The sequence below is a fragment of the Rattus norvegicus genome, chromosome 18 (assembly GCF_021556685.1).
Source record: "Rattus norvegicus strain SHRSP/BbbUtx chromosome 18, alternate assembly SHRSP_T2T, whole genome shotgun sequence".
Lineage (NCBI taxonomy): Eukaryota > Metazoa > Chordata > Mammalia > Rodentia > Muridae > Rattus > Rattus norvegicus.
Genome location: NC_141551.1, coordinates 24,334,513 through 24,358,543, shown reverse-complemented (window position 1 = coordinate 24,358,543; position 24,031 = coordinate 24,334,513). Strand labels below are relative to the sequence as shown.

At 42.7% G+C, this 24,031-nt stretch overlaps 1 long non-coding RNA gene and 1 pseudogene across 2 annotated transcripts; one reads left to right on the top strand and one right to left on the bottom strand.

The window, feature by feature from the left end:
• Nucleotides 1-4,087: 4,087 nt before the first annotated feature.
• Nucleotides 4,088-5,742, top strand: LOC147999711 (cyclic AMP-responsive element-binding protein 1-like; annotated as a pseudogene). Its single transcript, XR_015642508.1, has one exon. The product of XR_015642508.1 is annotated as a cyclic AMP-responsive element-binding protein 1-like, transcript variant X2 (transcript).
• A 4,545-nt stretch (nucleotides 5,743-10,287) lies between these two features.
• LOC120098297 (uncharacterized) lies at nucleotides 10,288-23,961 on the bottom strand. Its single transcript, XR_015642509.1, has 3 exons — nucleotides 23,905-23,961; nucleotides 22,722-22,775; nucleotides 10,288-12,234 (listed from the first exon to the last, which is right to left on the bottom strand). It is a non-coding gene; the product is annotated as an uncharacterized LOC120098297 (long non-coding RNA).
• Nucleotides 23,962-24,031: the final 70 nt, after the last annotated feature.

Here is a 24,031-nt window from a genome sequence, read left to right as displayed (position 1 = left end):
GTTAAGATTGTCAGCTGGACACCAAGGAGATAAGCCTCCGGGCATGTCTGTGAGAGTCTCTGGCTAGGCTAAGTGAAGTGAAAGACTCACCTTAGAAGTCTGTGGCTCCCCACTATGAGCTGGGGTCCTGGCTACATGAAAAGGAGGAGTAAGTGAGCTGGCCTCCAGTGGTCATCTCTCTCTGCTTACTAAATGCTGACATGACATGGCTAACTGCTTCTTCCTCCAGTCACCTGGCCTTCCCCACCATGATGAGCTGTAGTTTCAAACTGAGAGGTAAAATAAACCTTCTTTCTTAAGTTGTGATCATCTGGTATTGTGTCATAGCAGTGAGAAAAGTAAGTAACAGGCTTAGGGACACTAAGGGGTCCTACTCTGCCCAAAGGTGACATATACTGTGTGTGCTAAGTGTGAGCCAGGAATAGGTGACGACCCGCCCTGAGCATCCTACAATGAAAAGTCCCATGAACCAGCTGAGTAACAGCAAACGCTCTCAAGCGAGTCCGTGACCAGAGGTTCAAAGGGAAAGCAAGCACAGACACAATAGTACTGGTATCCGAAGAAATCCAGGTATGGTGATTCAGAGCTGTAATCTTAGCCTCTGAGACGCTAAATCAGGAGGAAAACCATGAGTTTAAAAGTAGTGTGGCCCACAATGTGAGGACTCATTGAGCTCACTCCACACATAAGTCCCAACCCAGAGGAGTTGGGTGGGGATGGAGATGGCAAAATTTTATCAGTAATCTGAAGGAATCCAGTTGGAGTCCAAAAAACCTCCATCAAAACAGACCTTTACGTGGATTGCTGCTTCTTTTATATTAAGGAGGAACTGTAATCAACTGAGATTAATTAAAAACTGTTCATTTTCTCGACACCAGGCCAAGGACACTCCTGGGAAAGCGGTAGGCTGTGAATAAAGAGATATTTGCTCTGTTCACCTGGACAGTGACACAAATGACTAGCGACCTCAATGAACACCTATGACACTTGTGTCCATTTGTGTGCAGGCAGACATGTGCACTGCCACCATAGTAGTTTTTAATACACAGAGGTTTATTTAATACATGATGGATTAAGTAATCACCCACCCACCCCTGTTTTCAAACAAGATCAGCTACCAGAGACCTGTGCTGCTGCTTTTCTCATGCAATGTCACATACCCCAAGCTTGATGAGAGGACCCTGTGGTGTGGAGGTGAAACTGAGACTAGAAGATTTAAGTGTTACACACATGTAGCAACATCTATTCACTAACAAAATCAAGATTCCAAATGATATCTGTCAGGCTACAAACTCACTGTGCATACAATGCTGGATCCCTTGTAGGACGCCACACAGTAGAGAGAAAAGTGGGTAAAGAAAGTAGAAAGTGGAATGAAGGGTCTCCTCTGGGAAAAGAAGAAAGTGGACACTGTGGTCGTGATTGGAGGAAACTTAGAAAAGGAAAACTCCAGAAGGAACAAGTGGGGACATTTCAGAGGATACTGTTGCCCAAGAAAGCCTGATCTTGCTGCCTGCTCAGTAGGTGGATAGTGTAGGCAGAGGAGAGACAATAAAATCTTTTTCATCTAGGCAAGTACAGTCCCCTGCATTATAGAATGACTGAAGCTCATTCTATAATCCCCTATCTATCTCTGTCCCGATCTGTCTGTCTGTCTAATCCTATAGACAGCATGAAGAGTAGACAGACACACAGGGAACAGAGGATTCTTTTCTCTAGAAGGAGCAGCTTTATGCTTCCCCACACTAGTAGTAATGTGTGGGTGGGTTAAACTGTATGCCTTTTCTTGGCCTGTGGCTCTCACAAAGGCTAGATTTAAGCGAGGGAGTAATCAGAATAATTTCTCTGCAATCTCACAAACACCAGCAGACACCCAAACTACAGCTGTTGTCCTGGTTAGTTAGACACAAGTTAGAATTATCTGGAAACGGGACATCAACTGAGGAGGTACCTTGACAAGATTAGCCTGTAGGCAAATTTGTGAGGGCATTTTTTTCTTGAGTACTAATTTATGTGGAAGGGTCCATCCCATGGTAGGCAGTGCTAAACCTAGGCAAATGGTCTTGAGCTATAGACGAAAGCAGGCTGATCGGGTCCGAGGAGGAAGCCAGCAGGTGACATTCTGCTTCAGTTCCTGCCTTGGGGTTCTTGCTCTGACCTTGCATCATGATGGGCTGTGATCATGACACGATCTGTAGTGGGCTCCCTGGGTACCAAGACTCCAGAAAAGAAATGTTAAAGCTCCAACAATATATAAAACAGCCTTCTCTATTTCTGTTGGCGCAGTCCTCATTGACTATGGGATTCCTCAGCTTCAGCGGGAGATGATCGGCCCTCTACATTTGTAAGGCAAACTTGCTAAGTATCCAGATTTGAGAGGAAGGCACCAAGTAACTAGTAGACCTAAGAGCTAGGGGACATCCCCTTCAATGCTGCCCCCAACCCCAATGAGTACATATTAAAGTGCTTTTCCTCCACATCTCTGCACGTTCTCTAAGTCATATACTAACTAGACTCCTTTCTTACTCCCCCACAGGGAAGATGCTTTTCATTCTCCCTTCCTCCAGCCCCAAAGGACTTAAATAGATGGTTTTGCTGTCTGGTAGTCAGAAATCCTTTCCTTTCCCACTATTAAATAAAATCCTTGGCCTGAAGAAAGGTTCTGTCTGTGTCCTCGATTTCATCTAAGATCATATAACAATATAATCACTCTGCTGTGTAGCCACAAATCTCCTGCTGGCCTGGGAAGGCCTTTGACTCTCAGAATTTAGCATTGAGGAATTTCAACCAAACCAGCTTCTTGTAACATTGCCTTTGGTTTTGTGCCTGTCGAGCCTATAGTATGAGCTCACCTCATGCTCTAATCCTAAAAGATGCACAAGAGACAGGTCTCACCCTCTCATGTGTACTAGGTTGGACAAGCACAAATGATGAGATCACATGAGTTTACAAGATAAATTAAGGGAACATATGGCCAAACCACTTTCCCAACTGCATTTACATCTGGCCTGTGACAGGACTTTTCTAATGCTCAGTTCCTCCCTCTAAAATGAAAGTAATAGAATTGACTTCATTTTGCTCTTCACGAACAAACAGGTTCATTCCAACGACTACTGTTAAAAAGTTGTTCCTTCTGACAAACTTGGCATTCATTGAGATGGTAGTAATTCCTTTAGAACTAGGCATTGGACCCTGGTGGTTGATGGCAGAAAGTGATGAGAAATTTAGGCTTTTGTGTCAAACTGATCAGTATCCCACGCATGCATTTTCTTATCTTGAATACAATTTAGTCTTCACAAGGACCACAACCTCACTTGATCCTTCCACTGAGATATTATTGGTGTATAGTGTTGGCGACCTGCCCCAGATGGCAGTCATTCCTGACTGGGCTGCCCTGCAGAGGAGATAAGGAATAGGCAAACGGAGGGAGGGAGTCACATGCAATGGAGGTCAGGGGACTCTTGCAGCTCTGACTGAGTGGCAATCAGACCACTTCTGCAGCTCTGACTGGCAATCAGGTGCTTCTTTATTGAAAAGCGTTTCACAGTACAAAGACAGAATAATGATTATTCAAGACATACAGATTATGTGTTTAATTTTTCATTTCATGTCCAGGGTCACAAGTTCAGTCACAATTAGAAAATACAAACAGAACAGATTTTATTTTTATTATCCTATAACTCCAATTAGAATCTAAGAGAACATCTCCTCCAAAGCAAATCTATATTATATTATATTATATTATATTATATTATATTATATATTATACTATATTAGTCTGCTTTTATTCTGGTACTATTTGCTGTTTGAAAGCATTCCAGACAAACAGAAAATATCTGAACCCATCTTTTTATGAATAGTAAACGCTAATACCTAATTCTTTTACCGAATTTTTTCATCATCCATGTTGTAAAGTAGGAAAAGTTTATTTAAAAATCTATTTTAGGCACTTACTTGCCAGGACATCTGTGGGAATCATCTTCTTCAGGATTACAGTTTATACAGAAGATCAGTGGAACACCTACCCTCATGGAACTGAGCAAGTTCTGGCTTCTTGGACTTCCCGTTCAGATACCTATTGTTGGGTTAGTTGGACTGCAGACAGTGACTAGATGACCATGGACTCTGGAGCAGACAACCAGCAGAGTGGAGATGCTGCTGTAACAGAAGCTGAAAGTCAACAAATGACAGTTCAAGCCCAGCCACAGATTGCCACATTAGCCCAGGTATCCATGCCAGCAGCTCATGCGACGTCATCTGCTCCCACTGTAACCTTAGTGCAGCTGCCCAATGGGCAGACAGTCCAGGTCCATGGGGTCATCCAGGCGGCCCAGCCATCAGTTATTCAGTCTCCACAAGTCCAAACAGTTCAGATTTCAACTATTGCAGAAAGTGAAGATTCACAGGAGTCTGTGGATAGTGTAACTGATTCCCAAAAACGAAGGGAAATCCTTTCAAGGAGGCCTTCCTACAGGAAAATTTTGAATGACTTATCTTCTGATGCACCAGGGGTGCCAAGGATTGAAGAAGAAAAATCAGAAGAAGAGACTTCAGCCCCTGCCATCACCACTGTAACAGTGCCAACCCCGATTTACCAAACTAGCAGTGGGCAGTATATTGCCATTACCCAGGGAGGAGCAATACAGCTGGCTAACAATGGTACCGATGGGGTACAGGGCCTGCAGACACTAACCATGACCAATGCAGCTGCCACTCAGCCGGGTACTACCATTCTACAATATGCACAGACCACTGATGGACAGCAGATTCTAGTGCCCAGCAACCAAGTTGTTGTTCAGGCTGCCTCTGGTGATGTACAAACATACCAGATTCGCACAGCACCCACTAGCACCATTGCCCCTGGAGTTGTTATGGCGTCCTCCCCAGCACTTCCTACACAGCCTGCTGAAGAAGCAGCACGAAAGAGAGAGGTTCGTCTAATGAAGAACAGGGAAGCAGCAAGAGAATGTCGTAGAAAGAAGAAAGAAGGGGCTAGGGATTTAGCTCAGTGGTAGAGCGCTTACCTAGGAAGCGCAAGGCCCTGGGTTCGGTCCCCAGCTCCGGGAAAAAAAAAAAAGAACCGAAAGAAGAAAGAATATGTGAAATGTTTAGAGAACAGAGTGGCAGTGCTTGAAAACCAAAACAAAACACTTAAGGACCTTTACTGCCACAAGTCAGATTGATTTGGGATTTAAATTTTCACCTATTGTGGTGGAAAATGGACTGGATTGGCCACAACCAGAAAGACAAATAAACATTTATTTTCTAAACATTTCTTTTTTCTATGCGCAAAACTGCCTGGAAGCAACTACAGAATCTCACTCATTTCTGCTTTCACGTTAAACTGTGAATGTCCACAACCGCTTCCACTTCTGCCCTCACGAAGTAAATGTGCAGCGCCAGGAACCATGAGGAGACCTCTGCCCTCACCTCTACCACCCTCAAGAAGTAATCATTTGCTTATTTGTAAATTGTTGGGGGAAATGAGGAAAATGAAATCTTGGCTTTCTTATTTTTGTTTTAGGTTTGTTTTGTTTGTTTTCTTTTTAATGATTTCAAGGTTTGTGCTGAGCTCCGTGATTGCCTTAGGGACAATTACCCAGCCTCCTGAGCTGAAGTAATGTGTGGGACACATGAGGAAAGTAAGTAAGGTGCAATGAAGAAGTGTTGATTGCCAAATTGATGTTTTTACACTTCATTGTGGATTATGTAAAACTATTAAAGACATCCTTTAAATACGGATCTTAGTGTGGTGTTGAGGAGTAAACGTTCTATGTATGTTCCTCTCTTCAGTACTGACAGAACGCTGTCCTTGGTTCTGGGAAGCGTTTGGTGGTAGTTACAGCTCTTCCGTAGGGCAGTTGTTGCTTCTTCAGTTCTTGAGTGTTCGCCATTTGAATTAAAAGAAGTAGCCAGCTGAGTGGAAAATATGGTATTGAATTTTGAGTTCAGTTAAAATCATAGTATAAAGCTTATTTTGGTTAGTACTAAGTCTTAATGGACAGGTGCTGGCCAGGAAGGCAACTCCTTGAGGTATAATAAGGTTTTTAATAAATAAAAACTTTTGTCCTTGCTTTCAAAATCCTTAACTGTCACTCATTTACCTGGAAAGCTGTTTCTCATTCACTGGCATTTACACTGTGCAACCAACAGGAGCGTTTTCAAGATGCCCAGGCAAAGTGATTGCCCTCAGAAAGTACTAAATTGACAACTTTTCTTATATTCACATATTTTTATCTGAAAATCTCTTGGAATTTTCTTTAACTCGAAGTTATAAGGATGTGATTCTAAAACATTGTGTTAAATGCACACAAGAAAAGTAATTTTCTTCAGGCATTGGAATGTGTGCTATGGTACAATATTTGGCAAAACACTTTTTTTTCTCCCAAAAAAAGGTGGTTCTGCTTTAACTATCCAAAAGCTGGTCTGTTTCTAAAGATGCTCCCTACTTAAATCTTAACTCATAGTCTACATTTGTATGTAACATTGTTTCTGATAAGACTTAATAATTCTTTTTTTTTTCATTAAGCCTGATAAAAATCTAAGAGTTACCTCTTTAAAAGACAAATAAGAGGACAGTGGAGGCCAGCATGTTAGATTATGTCATGTTCGAGAAAGAACTCAGACTCACAAGGAGGTTTTATATTTGCTTTGGGATATTAAGAAAGCCGATCTTTATGTCAGAATATATAAGAGTGTAAAATGTTTGGCCCATTTTTAAAGTCAGACTTTAGGTTGCTGTCTGTAAATGTTGTATGTTGTTTATAACAAGCCATTGTCTTTTTTCAAGGATGAACAGTTTGTGAAGGAACATCATTCTAAGAGTTGAGTGATGTAATAATCCTTATGTCTGGACAGTTCACCAGATTCTCCAGAAGGCTTTCAAACGACTAAAGTTTGATGTTTGTCCTGCTGAGCTTACTGGGAAAGAGATAGCATGTCTGTACTAGCATGTAGATGTATCATTTGCTAAACTTGGTGAAACAAAAAATGAAGCAGAATCACAAATCTGTCAACAAACTGGAATTACTTGATATTAAGTCAAAATGTCAGATTGAGCATTTTAAATGTCACAAGTGGAAAATTTGAGGAGGGTGTAGACGTTGTAATCTCTAAGTGTCTGTCTTCAAAAGTTGAAGTTTTCTACATAGTGAGGAAATGGATGGTCCTCTTAACCCTTAGAGACCAAGGCAGCCTCAGTCATACTTCCTAATTGGATGGATATTAATTTACAGAGGCCTGGGCCTTTATGCTTGAAGCATGACTGTACTGGTTTGACACCAGTTACTTCATGTGAGAAATATGTGGTGTTGTGAAATCTGCGTTTGAAATTTCAGTTCATACAGAAAGAAATCAAGCCGCTTTAATGCAAGCTGAATTTTTTTAACATGAGAATTAGAAAAAAAATACCTTGTTTTTGAGCTACATGGAGAATCTTTATTAAGAAAATGACATAATTTTTTAGACTCTTATAGCCAAGATTGTATGTGGCCACCTTACCAGTAATGTTTTTCTCTTCATATTGGCCAAAAGGGAATGAAAATGTCATAGGAATCTGTACATATGCTACTGATTTGCCTAGAAAATAGCAAGTTTGGTATTGCTCACTTTGCATATATTAGTGGCACTTTTATCTATAGGACAGATTAACTCTAATAAAAATGAAATGGGGAGGGGTTTATTTTTGATATATTACTCTTCTGAGTTTTCAAGCTTTGATAGTGTTTAACTGAAAAATGGTTTAGAAAGGGCTAGATCCAATATGTTCATATTTAAAAAATTGATATGAGATACAATTTAAGTTCTTTATCGAAAGCAAGTACCATATTAGCAACCATCATATTGTCCTAGGTGCTGCTTGTTTAGAAGTTATAGAGTGGGTGGGGAAGTGGCATTTTGTAATATATGTGTACATATATACATACATACAGTATATCATCTAAATGCTCTGAGAGCTGTTATGTCAGGAATGCTGAGTATTATAGCATATTGAGGTCAGATGAGACTCCACTCTTCTGTGCATTCTCCTGCATCTCTTCTGGTGTTTCAGTGACTGTATTACTCCAGCACTCACAACTGGGTTTTCTCTTTTCTTCCAGTTTTTATTAATTTTTGGTTTTGTTGTTGTTTGGCTTGATGCTTTGAGTATGTTACCAGTCACTTGAAAACTCCTAAACCCCAAAGCCGCTTTCCCCTGCTTTGTTTCCGGCAGCTATAAATTGGTAAGAACATTTTGATAATAGCTTTTAAGAGACTTGTTTCAAGAATCATTTTGGGCAAAAACTTGTGGTGTTTCATTTGAACAGGGATTTTTGTCAGGACGAGTTTCGATGGTAGGTCAGCAAACAGTGCTAGTGTCTGAAGCACAAGACCAGTCAGGCAGGCTGTCCAATCAAAAGTCCTCTTGGCTGACGTTTGTCTCTGTCTCTCAGGACTCCTCCCTACTGTTTTCAACCACTTAGGTGACATGGATTCATACAAATATTGGGGCTCAGAAACATATAACCCGGAATGCTTTTACTTACTTGAAGTGACTTCAATCTAAATGTTGTCTTTCCTATTTAGGAAGCTTTAATTCTCTGTGGACTCCAGTCAGCTAGTAACGCAAGTTGGTTTCTCTCCCTATAGCTGCTTCATTTTCAGTTCCTTCCAGAGGCTTTTGTTTTGCCTTTGTAACACTGAAAACTATTGGCATATCACTCCCCGGGGCCCAATACAAAGGCTGTATATTTACTTGGGGTTGTACTTACAGTAATTCTTTGTAAATGTTCAGTGGAACTTGCACTTTTTTTAAATGACCCAGTTTGGGTATCAGCAACTTGGGAAATTCCTCATCCGTGAGTTCTCAGCTGACCCTTTTGTCTTCCTCCTCTTCAAATCATGACTCCTTAATGGAAGCTTTTCATTGATTACAATATCATAGATAGCCTTAAGCATGCTATAAAAGCTAAATATCTGGGAATTAGATTTGACTAATACTGAAGGAAAAATAAGTACTTATAATTTTAAATCTCATCCTTACTCCATCTATGTAGAGTATGCCAAAAAAAAAAAATATTCAGAAGATTACAAACCTTGTTAAAGCAATTTGTCATCATGGAAAACCATGTAATCATTGTTACTAAAACATTTTAATTTGGCTTTGTTAACTTGAGAGAAATGCTGCCTAAACTTGACTGGTTTCTGACTGAGGGGAGTAAAGACTGCTTTGTTAGGCCTGTAGGTGAGTCATTCTAGAATAAACTTGTTCACTGAAATGTACAAAGCACAACTAGAGTTTTGGGTGGCTTGTGTGTGTCTTGATTACTTTCAATGTTAATAATGTTGACTTTTTAAGTTAACAGTCACTGTTATGTACTAGGAACTGGTTTCCTTGACTTTCTAGAATCAATGGCCAAGAGAGGCATATAATCCTTGAGGGGTTGAAGGTATCATGAAGTTGAGTCAGTATGGAAGAATTTCAAACAAATTAAACAGGGTGCTGAAGTTCCGGCTGACTCATCTGCTCATGGTACGCTTACTGATTAGTGAATGTAGTTTTAAGCCTTTGTATGTGTCCTCAGGGGCAGACAAACTTTAACAAGGACCAGATAACATTTGAATGGAGGAATTATATTTCAGGTGTTTTAGCTTGAAATTTATTTTTTAAAAAAAGAAAAATTAAAAAAAAATAAATAAGAGAGCAAAGTTTGGGAAGCGAGTTGTCAGTGTGAGAACAGACGCTGATGATGAGCCGGCCTGTCCCACTCTGGTGGGGCGGGGGCCAGCTGGGTAAATATTAAATTGTTACCAGCAAGAAAAAGGAAGAAGAGTAATAATCTATAGGAAGTATCCGAGAGGGTCAAACAGTAGGAAACTTCCCAGGCATGATCTACTACCTGCCCATAGAAGTATAGCATTTCTAAGCTTCTGTCTAATGGACATCTCGAGATGAGAGTAAGTCTGAGATGTTGAAAATCAGTAGAGAAGAAAGATCACTGCAGATCATAATCTATGTTGGCAACATGAAATGATTTATTATATTTGGGAAGTTTTATTTTCTTATGTTTTTTAAAATTGAATTGGTAAGTGCTTTATAGACGTATTTTTACCCAGGTGCCACTTCAATGTGTATGTAATAAAATTATTTATATTAAAAGTGGGAAATTTTGTCAACATTTTTCTGTGTGTGTAAATTTATTAGGATGGTGAAGAAGTGTGCTAGTTAGCAGTTTTCTGTGTAAAGCTGTCTTCAACTGATCTGTACACATCGGTTATAATGCCCCAGTGGAAGGGATCATTTCCAACCTAGACATGTCACTTGAAACTTTTGAAAAACAAAATAACCAGGGAAGTCCTAGAATGGTGTTTGGCTTTTTGGGTTTTCCTTGAGTACTGGAGTAGAAAATACCTCCCCGGAACTGTTAGCACAAAACAGGGTATGAGCTTTAACTCTGATGTTCCTATTGGAGAAGAATACTAATAACTATGAGAAGGGACATACATTTCTAATAACGTTCCCACAATCTAGAAACGTCCCTGTTTAAATTTTTTACCTAAATCTTTTTGTGCTTTATGTGTAAAGAATAAAAGTACCAAGACACCATGCATTTTATTAACACTATGTACATACTGGCTGCTTTGTGTTCAGAATGGTAGCAGTTACTTTGTATATTAAAGTGATCCTTGTGAATTTGTGAAATATTGTCATAAAGTGCTTTTCTTACTGTAATCTTTGTGGTATCAACTGTCTTAATGCCCTTTTTACACAGACATTTATGTGCAATCACATAAACATGCTTTTAAAAAAAATAAAATAAAAATCTATTTTATCTACTGAGTTCTCTTCCTCCAGAGGTGCTCCCTGTATGACCCCCATCTCAAAATTATGTGTTCAGAGAGCCCTAAGTGTATTGTAAAGGGAGACCTTCGCTCTGCATCCTTTCCTCCTGACCAGTCAGACTTGGTCAGTTGTCTCTACTAACCTGCACCAATTACACTGCTTGATTTTTCTCAGGGGCAGACACCCAAAAAATGGATTCCCAGAGTTATGGCCTCATCTACCTAATGTGCTTATCTGTGCTTAATGGTCTTCAGGCCATATAAAAGTTTCCTAATAGGGCCAGATAAAGTTGATGTTAGGATTTTCCTAGAAAGACTCGGACATAATTTTCACAGGAAAATACATAAAAATGGATCATATTGCAGAAAGCCCTCAAGAATGCAACACACAGAACCCAAAAGCCTAAACGTGAGAGGCAGAATGACAGCAATTGCAACATTCAACTCAGCTATGGGGAAACTGTGCGAAGCAGCTGTGCTGGCTTCATGACTCTCACTGTTCCCAGAGGATATGGCTGTGTCAGTGTAGTAACTTGGGATTCGTGACCAATTATAGATGTGAAATATTAGTGCCTATGTCAGTTTCAGGGCAAAACATTCTGAAGAAACTTCTGTCAAGTTAACCAGTTCCTATTGCTGTGATGAGAAACTATGACCAAAACAACTCTGGGAGGACACTTCCTTAATCACTGAAGGAAGCCAGGGCAGGAACTCAAGAAAGGCAGGAACCTGGAGCAGGAGCTGATACAGAGGCCGTGGAAGGACGCTGCTTACTGGTCTGCTCTCATGGCTTTCTCAGTCTTTCTCTCTCTTTTTCCATTAATTTGTTTATTCACTTTGTATCCCAATTGCTGTCCCTCTCCTCTCTGTCCCCCTTTACACGATCTCTCGATCTCTCTCTCTCTCTCTCTCTCTCTCTCTCTCTCTCTCTCTCTCTCTCTCTCTTTCTCTTTCTCCCACTCCTTCCCTTTTCCTCTGAGAGAAGGTATTCCCCAACCTTGGTACAGCAAGTCTCTACACAGCCTCTCTCACTGAGGCCAGACAAGGCGGCTCAGTTAGGGGAACAGGATCCACAGAGAGGCCACAGCTTTAGGGACAGCCCTCACTTCCAGTTGTTAGAGGACCCGCATGAAGACTGAGCTGCACATCTGCTACATATGTGTGGGGAGGCCTAGGTCTAGCCCATGAATGCTCTTTGGTTGGTGGTTCAGTCTCTGAGAGCCCATAGGTTCCAGGTTAGTTGACTCTGTTGGTCTTCCTGTGGAGTTCCTATCCCTTCCAGGACCATCAATCCTTCCCCAACTTCCATAGGATGCTCTGTGCTCCATCCAATGTTTGGCTGTGGGTCTCTGCATCTGTTTCAGTCAGCTGCTAGGTGGAGCCTCTCAGAGAACAATTATGCCAGGCTCCTGTCTGCAAGCATAACAGAGTATCATTAATAGTGTCAGGGACGGGTGTTTGCCCGTGGAATGGGTCTCACATTGGGCCAGTTATCGGCTGGTCATACACTCAATCTCTGCTCCATGTTTGTCCCTGCATTTCTTGTAGACAGTACAAATTTGGGGCCAAAAACTGAGCTGGTACCCTTATTCCCCGACTGGGAGCCCTGCCTGGCCTCTTCAGGTTCCATATCCCCACGGCTAGGAGTCTCAGCTAAAGTCGCCCCCTTAGACTCCTGGGAGCCACCCCCATCCAGGTCTCTGACAAGTCCTAGAGATGTCCCCCACCTGATGGGGAGGAGAATGGGAGGGTTCAGGATCAGGTGTGAGGAGAGCGAGGAGAACCAGTCTGCTTTCTTATAGAACATAGGACAGAGTTCTCAACCCGTGGGTCACATACTTGGGTGGGGGTATCTGAATATCAGATATTTATATTATGCTTAATAACAGTAGCAAAATTACAGTTATGAAGGATCGACAAAATAATTTTGGGGTTGGGGATCACCACAACCTAAGGATCTGTGTTAAGTGGTTGTAACATTAGAAAGGTTGAGAATCACTGATCTAGGACCATCAGCCCTGGGATGGCACCACCACAATGGCTTGGGTCCTCCCTCATCAGTCACCAACTTAAAAAAAGCAATGCCCTACAAGCTTGCCTACAGATTGATCTTATGAAGGCCTTTTTCAACTGAGGTTCCCATCTCTCCAGTGACTCTAAGCTGTGTCAAGTTGACATTAAACAATCCAGCACAACTCTTAAAGAGTGTTTCTCCCACTTTATGTCTTTGTTTATGCTCTTCTTTGTCATGGAAATCTTCTTCCCTGTTCTTGATTTTTTTCCAGTATTTACTTTACTTAGCTTGCAGTGTTATACTCTTCTAGGACATCTTCCTTGTTTCTCAGGATCATCTATACTTTCCTAATATGTCCACTGCATTGTTAAAGTACTCACACAATCACAGGCTGATTATCCCTTAAAACAGTAGAGATTATGATTAGAGAAAAAAATAGTGAGAGGAGAACAGTCCATCCACAGGGACAAACTCAGAAGTGACAAAGACAATGCAATTAGTAGACAAAAATGGTGTCATTTATTATATTGGGTCCCGTATGTTTGAGAAGGAAACGAAAGCAAGTGTGTTTAAGAGATGCTGAAATCTGCAAAAGCCCAATTTGAGCAACAGATATAAAGTGTAAGTTAGGATTATATTATAGGGTAGTATTGAAAATAGACTATACAATACAAACTGTTTCAAAACCAGAAACAATGTTAAATGGAAATAATAAAAATAACTGGTTAAAATAAAACAACTTCAGGAAAATTAACTCATATGTAATTAACTCACATGTAATTAGAGAGATGAGAGTGAAAACAAAAGATAAATAAACATTTGAAAATAATGCCTAAAATACACAAATTGAATGTGAACAATAAATGCATGAATCCTCTAGGATTCTTGTAAGTTCAGAGAGTAAGCAAAGTAAAGGGAGAACGATGTGCGTCAGAGTTGAAAATCATAAAGCCAGCGGTAGAGGACAAAAGTCTCATTTCACACAAAGAAAAGAATCACAGGTGTCTCCTGCTGTGGTAACGGCATAACAGCTACGCAGTGAGCAGCTGTTTTCTGATTAGAGGTGAGGCATGTTCCACTGGAAAGGATTCATGCCTCGTACAGTAAACTCATCAGAAGACCATTGCTGGCAAGGCCATGGGTCTTAGAGAGGAGCCCTCAACCCCCCATTGTTTGCTAAACAGATGTCAAACTACCTGAAGAACATTAATGCTTACATACAAAGACCCAGTTTACATAGAAGACACAATATTTTCTACATACAGAGCTGCTCTCTGCCTTGGTCAGAGAAACGTCTTTGGCAGTGGTCAGTGGTTAATGCAGAGACTCAACTGGTGGTCAGGGTGGAGAATAAGAGACTATTTAGGCTCATTCCAAAACATGGCATGCCTGTTACAGGCTCCAAGATGCAGGAAATACCATGGAAGAGGGAGAAGGCGAAACAGAAGCCGGAAGATGGAAGGAGTGTTGTAAAATGTTATAAAAATATGAAAGAAACAAGTAAGGGTAGATGTTTCCTTGTTGGTAAAACTGGATAACCACTGAGAGTAAACCAAGGTCCTTAAGTGGTAAAAGAAAGAGAATGTTAATGTACTCTAGAAAATTCAGTATATATATATATATATATATATATATATATATATATATATATATACACGTTTATTTCCAAATGGTGAAATATAGATTCTAAAAGACACATAAAAGCAAAAGGAAGTCATCATCAACTTGCCTGTACTATCCAAGAAATAAACAGCACAGTCTGCTTGGGGGCTGAAGGGAAAATGTTCCAGAGGAAAGACCCGTGAGAAAAAACTTCAGAAATTATGACCGTGAAGGGCTTTTCTTGTTGCTGTTGCTTGTTTGTTTTTAAAAGAAACTTGGGCTGATGGGACGGGTCAGGGTAAAGGCACCTACCACCAAGACTGATGACCTAACTTGAATTTAGCTCCCAGGACAACCCACATGAGAAACCAAAAAGGGAAATCAACTTCCACAGGGTATCCTCTGACCTTCACCCAACATTGTGACATGTCCATGCATGTGCACACATGTGGCATACCACACATCAGACCACATTAATAATTAATTAAAGTTAAATGAAAATGAAACCTGAATCATTACTAAAACCAAAATCATCACTTACACCAAAAATACTCAGACGCATTGGAGCCGGGGCTCTCCCAAAAGCGGATGCCTGCATGCGGGATACATTCTTCTAGCTGGGCTGCCTCGTCAGGCCTCAGTAAGAGAGGAAGCACCTAGATTTGAAGTGCCAGGGTGGGGGGATACCCATGGGAATCCCCACATGCTCAGAGTAGAAGCAGATGGGGGAGGGATTGTGGAAGGGGGTGACCAGGAGGAGGGCAGTGAGCAGGATGTAAAGTGAATAAGTAAAAAAAAAAAAAAGAATTAAAAAAACTATTTTTCAGAAAGGAACAGATGAGTCATGTGAAATGCCTGCGAAATTTTCAAACTTAGGGTCTGGCACCAAGCCTGAGTGTAGTAAAATGAGAGACATCAAGAGAAACAGATACATTCCACAGACACAGGCCTACAGCATTCTAACTACATAGTGAGAGGCCAAGATAAACCACTGGGGACTGACTCTAAGGCCTCAGATGGGCTGGTAGCATCGCCAAGCTGCAGCCCCTGTCCTCTTTTTGTTTTTTATGAGATGGATTTTGCTAAGTGGCTTGAACTGTCCTTCAACTTTCCTCTTGGAACCTATAAAGACCTTGACCTTGGAATCTTCCTATCTCAGGCTCCAGGGTGGATGGGTTCCTGTCCGGGTTAGAAACTCTTGGAAGAAGTCACAGGAGAAACACCTTGTCAGTACAGGAACAAAGATTAAAAATAACATTAGGTTTCTCTCTTGGAGTGAAACAATCAAGAAGATTGGAAGTAAAAGTTAAGACTCCAAACCGAGCAGTAGCCATCCGATGAGACTTGTCTATCCGATGACACTATCTTACAAATGAAAAGGGGCAAAGGGTTATTTCTTACATAAACAAAGGCAGAAAAACAGGGAGAGTTTTTAAGAGCTATTCAGAATAAGGAAAATTAGAGAGATCAGAAACTTGATTGGGTTGGGGATTAAAAGATGGCTCAGAAGAAAATTGAGAGCTAAGAAGGTGTTTTCTGCTCATTTGCATTCAACACAGAAACACTCAGTGACCAAAAATATAGTTTTAATCACACCCCAACTAATTCTCCCAGTTCCTGTAGACTATAGCTAGTTGTCCCAAATTCAGCTTGATGCTGCTTCCTGGTTAGTATAAATCCCATAGCATCACCTTTCAGAACGGATCCCACTTCAGATACCAATCTTAGGAGGTCTGAAGATTACACCCCATTTCTATCCAAATTACCTAAGAATCAGAGGTTTCCATGACTCTCTTTTGGGTTCAACTATGTAAAAGTTAAGACATTGTCACAGCAGCCATCAGCCAGCCTAGCATGTTGGCTAAGCACTATAGCCCCAGCATGAGGAGAGTGCCAAAGAAGGTGGGAATTTGAAGACAGTCTAGGGTATGTGGAAAGTTCTACATTATCCTTGGCTTATAGTGAGAGCCCCCTCTCAGTCACAGAAAGCTCAAAGGTAAACTAGCTTTTCCTTTGTACTGGACAGTTGTATGCATCAACTTCACACAAGCTGGAGTCATTGCAGAGAAAGGGGCCTCCCTTGAGGAGGCTCCTATGGTGTCCAGCTGTAAGCCATTTTCTAAATTAGTAATCAAGACAGGAGGGCCCAGGCCATCGTGGGTGGTGTCATCTCTGGGCTGCTAGTCCTGGGTTCTATAAGAAAGCAGGCTGAGCAAGCCAGCCGGTAAGCAACACCCCTCCATGGCCTCTGCATCAGCTCCTGCCTCCAAGTTTCTGCCCTTGTGTGTTCCTGTCCCGACTCCCTTTGGTGATGAACAGTTATGTGGAAGAGTAAGCTGAATAAACCCTTTCCTCCCCAACTTGCTTCTTGGTCATACAGTTTTGTTAGGCATGCAAACCCTGACTAAGATAACCTTTTGCACAGAACAAAATGTAGATAGCTGCTAACAGCTAAAGAGAGAGGACAGGTGACAACTGTCAGGCTCATGGCAAAGACTACTGTTTAAGACATCTCCATACAAAACACTGTATTGATCAAAACCTGTGGAACTTCATGACCCAAGTTGATGGTTTTCCTTCCTTTACCATTTAGCTGCAAGTAAATTAGACTTTCCCTAAGAATAATGCATCTGTGACTGGGGTATGGCTTAGTCAGGAAGGAACTGTTTGATCCCTGGAACACAGTTTGAAAGGTCAGATGTGCTGGGGCACATCTGTAACACCGACTCTGGAGAAGAGGAACAGGCAGATCTCTGGGGCTTGCTAATCAGGTGGTCTAGCTGACTTGGTGGGTTTTAGGTCAGTGACAGACCTTGTCTCAAACAACAGGTGAACAGAACCTGAAAAATGACATCTGAAGTTGTCCTCTGACCTCCACCCACATCAACACATGTATGTGCATGCCAACAAACACATACACAGACACACACAGAGAGAAAATACTTCATAATATTAATTCACCAGCCATTGTACACGCAGCACACTAATGCACACTAACAAGCCACAGAGCCCACACAGCACATCCATGCACACTAACAAGTCAGAGCCCACACAGTCCATTCATGCCCACTAACAGCTCTGAAAGCCCACGGAGAAGCTAGAGTTTTACCAGAGTCCCTCTTCCCAGAGGCCCTGAATTCCATTTTCTCTTCAGCCTCAAAAGAATACTATTGACTCTTTCCAGGCCTCTCAGCTATGACTGTCCACAAGCAAAGACATCAGCAGGAAAACTGATGCCAACTGTCAAATCTTCCCTTCCCTTCTTTCTACAGAATTTTGGATCCCTCAAAATCACCAGCTTTAATAATTCTCTATAACCTCAAGTCAATCTTAATGCTGTGTCTGACTTTCACAACGTTTTATACTCTATGCTTGTGTGTGTGATGTACACAGAGGCTGTGCATGCTTGTGTGTATGCAGGCACATGCATACCATGACACATGAACAGAGGTCAGAGGACAGTCTCAGGCATTGGTCTTCCCCGTCTACCTCCTTTGAGACAAGCTCCAACACACCAGGTTAGCTGGCTCACAAGCTACTGAGGTCTACCGTCCCACTCACCACAGGAGCACATGGATTACAGCGTACCTGCCGCTGCATCTGGCTCTCTGTGGGTTCTGAGAATATGCCCAAAAGTCCTCACACTGTGTGACTAAGTGTTCCACCCACTGACTCATCTCCCCGGTCCCTCAAAATGGGACTTCTCTATACTACAAAAGTCCAGTTGAAAATTTCCAGTTGTCTGAAAGCTCTCAGTTATTTCAAAATTATCTACCCCTCACCCAGCAGTTCCATGTCTAACGGCCTTTCTGAAGTCTTCCCAGAAGGACACGGAGATGGACTTCTCAACACTTGTTGAGATTCCATTATTGGCCAGACATCACTCCTAGCGTCCTGTAGGAGTTATTTCATTAATTCTCACAATGACATAGAGACAGTAGACATATTCCAGTGACTTAAAATAAAGTAGGAGGTCAAAGCCAGAAGAGGACTGGGCGATTGGGATAACTTGCTACTGCTTCAGAGAGTTAGTAGAGATGGCTTAGTTTTTAAGGTAACATCTGGCTACAGAGCAGATGTGGTTTCAGAGGATTGGTGTCTCAGTTAGTTCTATTGTTGTTGCAATAAAATTCCTATCAGAAACAAGTTAAGGGAGAGGTTTATTCTGGCTTACATTCCAGGGGCTACAGGGGTACAGTCCATGGCAGGGAAGATAAGGCATGGTGGCTGGTCACATTGCATCCACAGCCAGAAACAGAAAAAAATAACCATTGGTTATTAGCTAGCTCCCTTGTCCCTTTTATGCTGTCTACAACCACAATCCACGGAATTATACAGCCCACATTAAGGTGGATATCCCCACTTTAATCATAATTGAGATAGTCTCTTCTCTGAGACTCCCTGCCGCTAGTGCTGGCTCTGCTTTTGTCCCTGGCAACTCTACATTAATGACCCTTTGTCCCCACAGTGAGTTCCCTGGGTCATCCATGAACAACTATTGCATAAATAACAGGTTGAATAAGTGTATGGAGAAATGAATGAAGAGCAGAGTGGGAGGTGGGGAGAACAAAATATTTCACAGCTAATATAAATCCTTTCCTTATATGTATGAAGAATGCTGTCTATAATTTGCTGATTTGTAAATATTTCTATAATCATGTTCGGCCTGCTCCCATCACCCAGGACTCGAGAGCAATTTTCACGTTTCAAGCATACTGGTATTGAGAAAACTATGGTGTTTAAGTTTCCTGTAAGTACCATTTTCTCTTTTCTCCTCTGCATGAATTGTCTCATGCATCAGAGAAAACGAGCACTGTGCAGCTTTAGGGACGAGGGTCTGCCCACTGTCATATGCTTACCAGAAAAGAACATCCTCTTCACACCCACTGGTTTTTAACTACTGTGTAGGCAATAAATCCTGATATGCCTCAGAGGGTCATCTCAAGCAGGTTCTGACTGAGTTTCACACACGTCAGAACAGTGTAGTGAGAGCCAGTCACCCTCCACAGGGCAAGGGAAACAGTGGCCACCTGTGTGTGCTCTGCACAGCAGAAAGCCAAGACTGTCCCTTACACACACACACACACACACACACACACACACACACACACACACACACACTCATAAGAACATTCCAGGCCTCGGCTGGAAACTGCGGGAGATCCACTAACATTCCTCTCAGCACAGCAGATCTCAGGGAGCAGGCGCTGGCTGCAGAGCTCACGCTGAAGACAGGAAGAACACATATTTGTTGGCTGATATAACAAACTGCCAATGGGGTTCATCCAGCAGTAAACTCGGTTAACCCTGATACTTACTCGCGGCTCCCTAAGCAAAATCGTCATCATCATTGTCATCGCCATCATCACCCTCCACTTCTGTTGACTACCTACTCTTCCCACGTCACTTTCTGTGTGATACATTCCATAAAAGAAAACTGTATTCGGAGAAGAGAAAAACAAATCTGATATATTTCCCTGCGAGTCAATTCCTAATCTGGTTTCGTTTCTGCTCTTGTGACTAAAACAACCGTGTGGAAATCAGCTTGTTTTTCCTGGATTACAGGTTATAGTTCATCGCTGTAGGGGAGTCAAGGCAGCAAATCAAAGAAACCAGTCACGTCACATCCAAGAGCGGAGAGAGGGCGAATATATGCAGGCTTGGATTAAGCTAGACAGCTCTACTCTTACACTGTCCAGGTCCCCAAGTCAGGGAATGAGGTTGCTTACATCAATTAAGGTAATCAACACAACCCCTCCAGAACGGTGTACAGGGCAGCCTGATCAAGATAACTCACTGAGACTTGCTTCCCAGTTGATTCTAGGTTGTGTCAAGTTGACAGTTAAACTAGCCACCACAATGCCAAGCCCGCACACCCCGGTCCATCTCATTGATTTCAGGTACTTAAGCTCATTGGCCATGTTGTGACATGTGTCAGTTTATGCCGAGTTAAAACCAACACCAACAGTCAGTAAATGTAAAAGAACCAAACCACCAAATATCGGACAGATAGAACCACTGAGAACCCCATGTACTTCTAACGGCAACAGAAACCATTTGGGAAGACGGTCTGTTATTATCTAACACCTATGGCCTTGGCTGTACCTATACCAACATCTCTGAGCTGGAATTACCCTAATGAACTCATCAATCAAAACAGGATTGAAATTTAGGATTTCTGCCCAGCTGATTCACTGTCTCCAAAAATAACAATAGTGGAAATCCCCTTAAGAAAGTGTCTCCTGAGGTTAGAGACAGGTCAGTCAGTAAAGTGCTTGGCTCCCCATGCAGGCATAGGGGTCTGAGTTTAATCCCCAGCACCTGCATGAAAGCCGGGTGCAGTACCACATGCTGGTAACCCAATACTGGGAGCCAGAGACAGGAGGACCATCAAGGCTCACCAGTTAGTCTAGTCGAGTCAGCACTATTGATGTTCAGTGAGAGTCACTGAGAGACCCAGTCTCAGGGTTAACCTCTGGTCTCAATTCACCTCTGCACATGAGAACCCCATAAGCACACACACACACACACACACACACACACACACACACACACACACACACACACACAAAGGGAGGGAGGGAGAGAGAGAGAGAGAGAGAGAGAGAGAGCTTTTCACATTCATCTTTCACAAGTTGTTCAGTTCTACACTCCTAACATCTTGTACCTGGTTTGAAACTGGGGTCACAGGTGCCTTCAGGATCATTCCAAGCTTGTTAAGTGGGTCCTGGGATCCAAACTCATAGGTTCATAGTAAGTGTTTTCACCCATTGGGCAGTATCTCCAGCCCCATGTGCACTCTTTTATTTGCTTCTTTTCTGTTTTCTTTCTTTCCTCCCTCCCTTTCTCCCTCCCTCCCTTCTCTCCCTCCTTCATTTTTCTTTCTTTCCTTCTTCCCTCCCTCCCTTCCTCCCTCCCTCCCCTCCTTCTTTCTTTCCTTCTTTTGTTCTTGCAGAAAAGCAATGTAGACCTCATGGTGTTTCACAGGTACGTTCTGCCTCACGATCACTCACCCCTTCTGGTTGCGTTCTTTTGACTTTCTCCTAGGATTTTATTGGTCTTCTAGCTTTCCAGCCTCTGGTACCAAACGCTGCAGCCTCCTCCAGGGCAGGCCACAGCGGCCTGCATCCTGGGGTCCTACCCCCTTGCCGTTCTCTCTAGCCTCACTGCATGCTATTCTTTGACAACTCACTCTGTGCAAGAAGCCATCACCGTCTACCTTTGCATCTCCAGTGGCGCCTTCCCCTGTCCTGGTCAAGTTATCCTTCAGTCAGATGTAAGACTTAAGGTTCAACATCACCTATACCTGCTGCTGCCACCCCCACACCCTGTCACTTTGAGAGCATAGTTTTGTTTGGATCAGTTCTCATGGCGGATGGTTAGTGTCATCATCCGGAGACCGGCTTCTAAGCACGCCTGTGATAAAGTATCTAGATTAGGTTAACCTGAGGTGATAAGATCCACCCTCAGTATGGCTGGCACCATTCTGTGGGTGAAGATCTCGAGTTGCATAAAGAGAAACAATGATCTGAACACCAGCACTCATTGCTCCCTGCTTCCTGACTGCTATGAAGCTATTCAGGGGTCTCATGTTCCTGCCGCCAGGATTTCACCAGGGATGGACTGTGTCTGTGAACTGTGAGCCAATTAAACCCTTCCTTCCTTAAGTTGCTCTGGGGGGGGGGGTATTTTATCACAGCAACAGGAACAGAAGCTGTTAGCAGTTTGTCTAAGCTCTGCCCCATAGTTACCAGTCAGCAACCAGGTCTGCCTGACTCACTATTAAAGGGGCTGCTTGCCCCCTCCTCTCTCTTGCTCTCTTGTTCTTGCTCCCGCTCTCTCCCCAATTCCTTCCCCCCCCCACGTGCTCATGACCAACCTCTACTTCTGTTCTCTCTCTCTCTCTCTCTCTCTCTCTCTCTCTCTCTCTCTCTCTCTCTCTCTCTCTCTCTGCCTTTCTCTACCTCTACTATCCTCTTAACTCCCCTCCCCATGCCCTGAATAAACTCTGTTCTATACTAAACCATTGTGTGGCTGGTCCCTCAGGGGGAAGGGATGTCTCAGTATGGGCCTGCAGAGGCTCCCCCTTATCCCAGACCTCACCACACCTCCAAAGAACATATCCCCCTTCTCTATCTTTTAATAAACACGTCAGAGACTAATGCCACTACCAATGTTTCCGACAGAATCGATATCACTTCAAAGTTTAGTCCTTAGTTGGGGCAAGAAGCACCAAGGTTGGCATGGGTCATCTTGACTGAAATTTGAATGTCCAGAACAATACCTGAGCATATCAAAAGTTTTCAGCATCCTTCTAGCCTTGGTGCAGGAATGGCACCTGTGGGAGGACACAGTAAGGGCAAATGTAAGGTGCAGATACTTGAGTTCATATGGTGCAGGTGTGAGTAGAAGTCAGAGGTCAACCTCAGCGGTTGTTCCTCAGGTACTCTCCATCGTGATTTTTAAGACAGGATATCTCAGTGACCCGGAACTCACCAAGTAACCAAGGCTAGCTGACCGGCCAACTCACGGAATCTGCCTGCCTCCACCTCCCCAGGGCTGAGGTGCGCGCACTGCTGCACCTAGCTGTTTCCTTTTTAGTTGATTAGGTTAGCATATAGGGATACCTGGGAACTGAGTTCCAGCATCCCTCTGCCTTCTTCCTTTCTGCTTCCTGAGCAGAGATGCAGTGTGGCCAGCTGCCTCGAGCTCCTGCTGCCGCGCCTTCCCTAGACAGAGTCTACCCTCAAACCACGAATCAGCAATAATCCTATTTTATCACAGCAACGGGAACAGTAACCAAGACACTGGAATTGAACTCAGGTCCTCATGCTTGCAAGGTAACAGTGCTATTTAGATAATGATACAAGCTAGCAACCCCTTCAGGTGCCACAGAAAGGGCCCAGGTGGAGGACATTTTGTGAACCAAGCCAGACAGAGAAACAAATACAAACATTATCTGTTTTGTAGAATCTAAAATGTCATCGCAAAGTAGAAAAGTCCAGTAGCAATTATTAATGACCAGTGACAGAGAGGAAAAGAGATTGAGACTGCGTAAGTGGTACTAAACACACACACACACACACACACACACACACACAGAGAGAGAGAGAGAGAGAGAGAGAGACAGAGAGAGAGAGAGAGAGACAGAGACAGAGAGAGACAGAGACAGAGAGAGAGAGAGAGAGACTGAGCTGGAGGTCTCCAAAAGTAAGAAAGACTTAGGAATGTTAATCTACATCATTAGTATACAGCCTATGCATGTCCTGAACTATTGTGCCATACCCTGTAAATACATACAATTGATGCTAATTAAAAGGAATAATTTTAAAAAGAAATGTTTAGATTGGTTCTGGTTATATAGCTTGAAAGGCCCGTGTGCCCCTATGTGGACAGTCCCCAGCCAGGCCACTGGGGTCTCCTGTGGGACTTCTCCAGTGATCACACTGTTGGGGGGAGGTTCTTACCGCAAGCAAGCTCTCTATCTGATAGAGGCAGATGGAAACAGAAACACCGAGAACTGTGAGCAGAAAGTTAGAGCGCAGAGGAAACGTTCGGAAGTGGGCGGGTGTGTGTTTAAAAAAAAAAATGGGT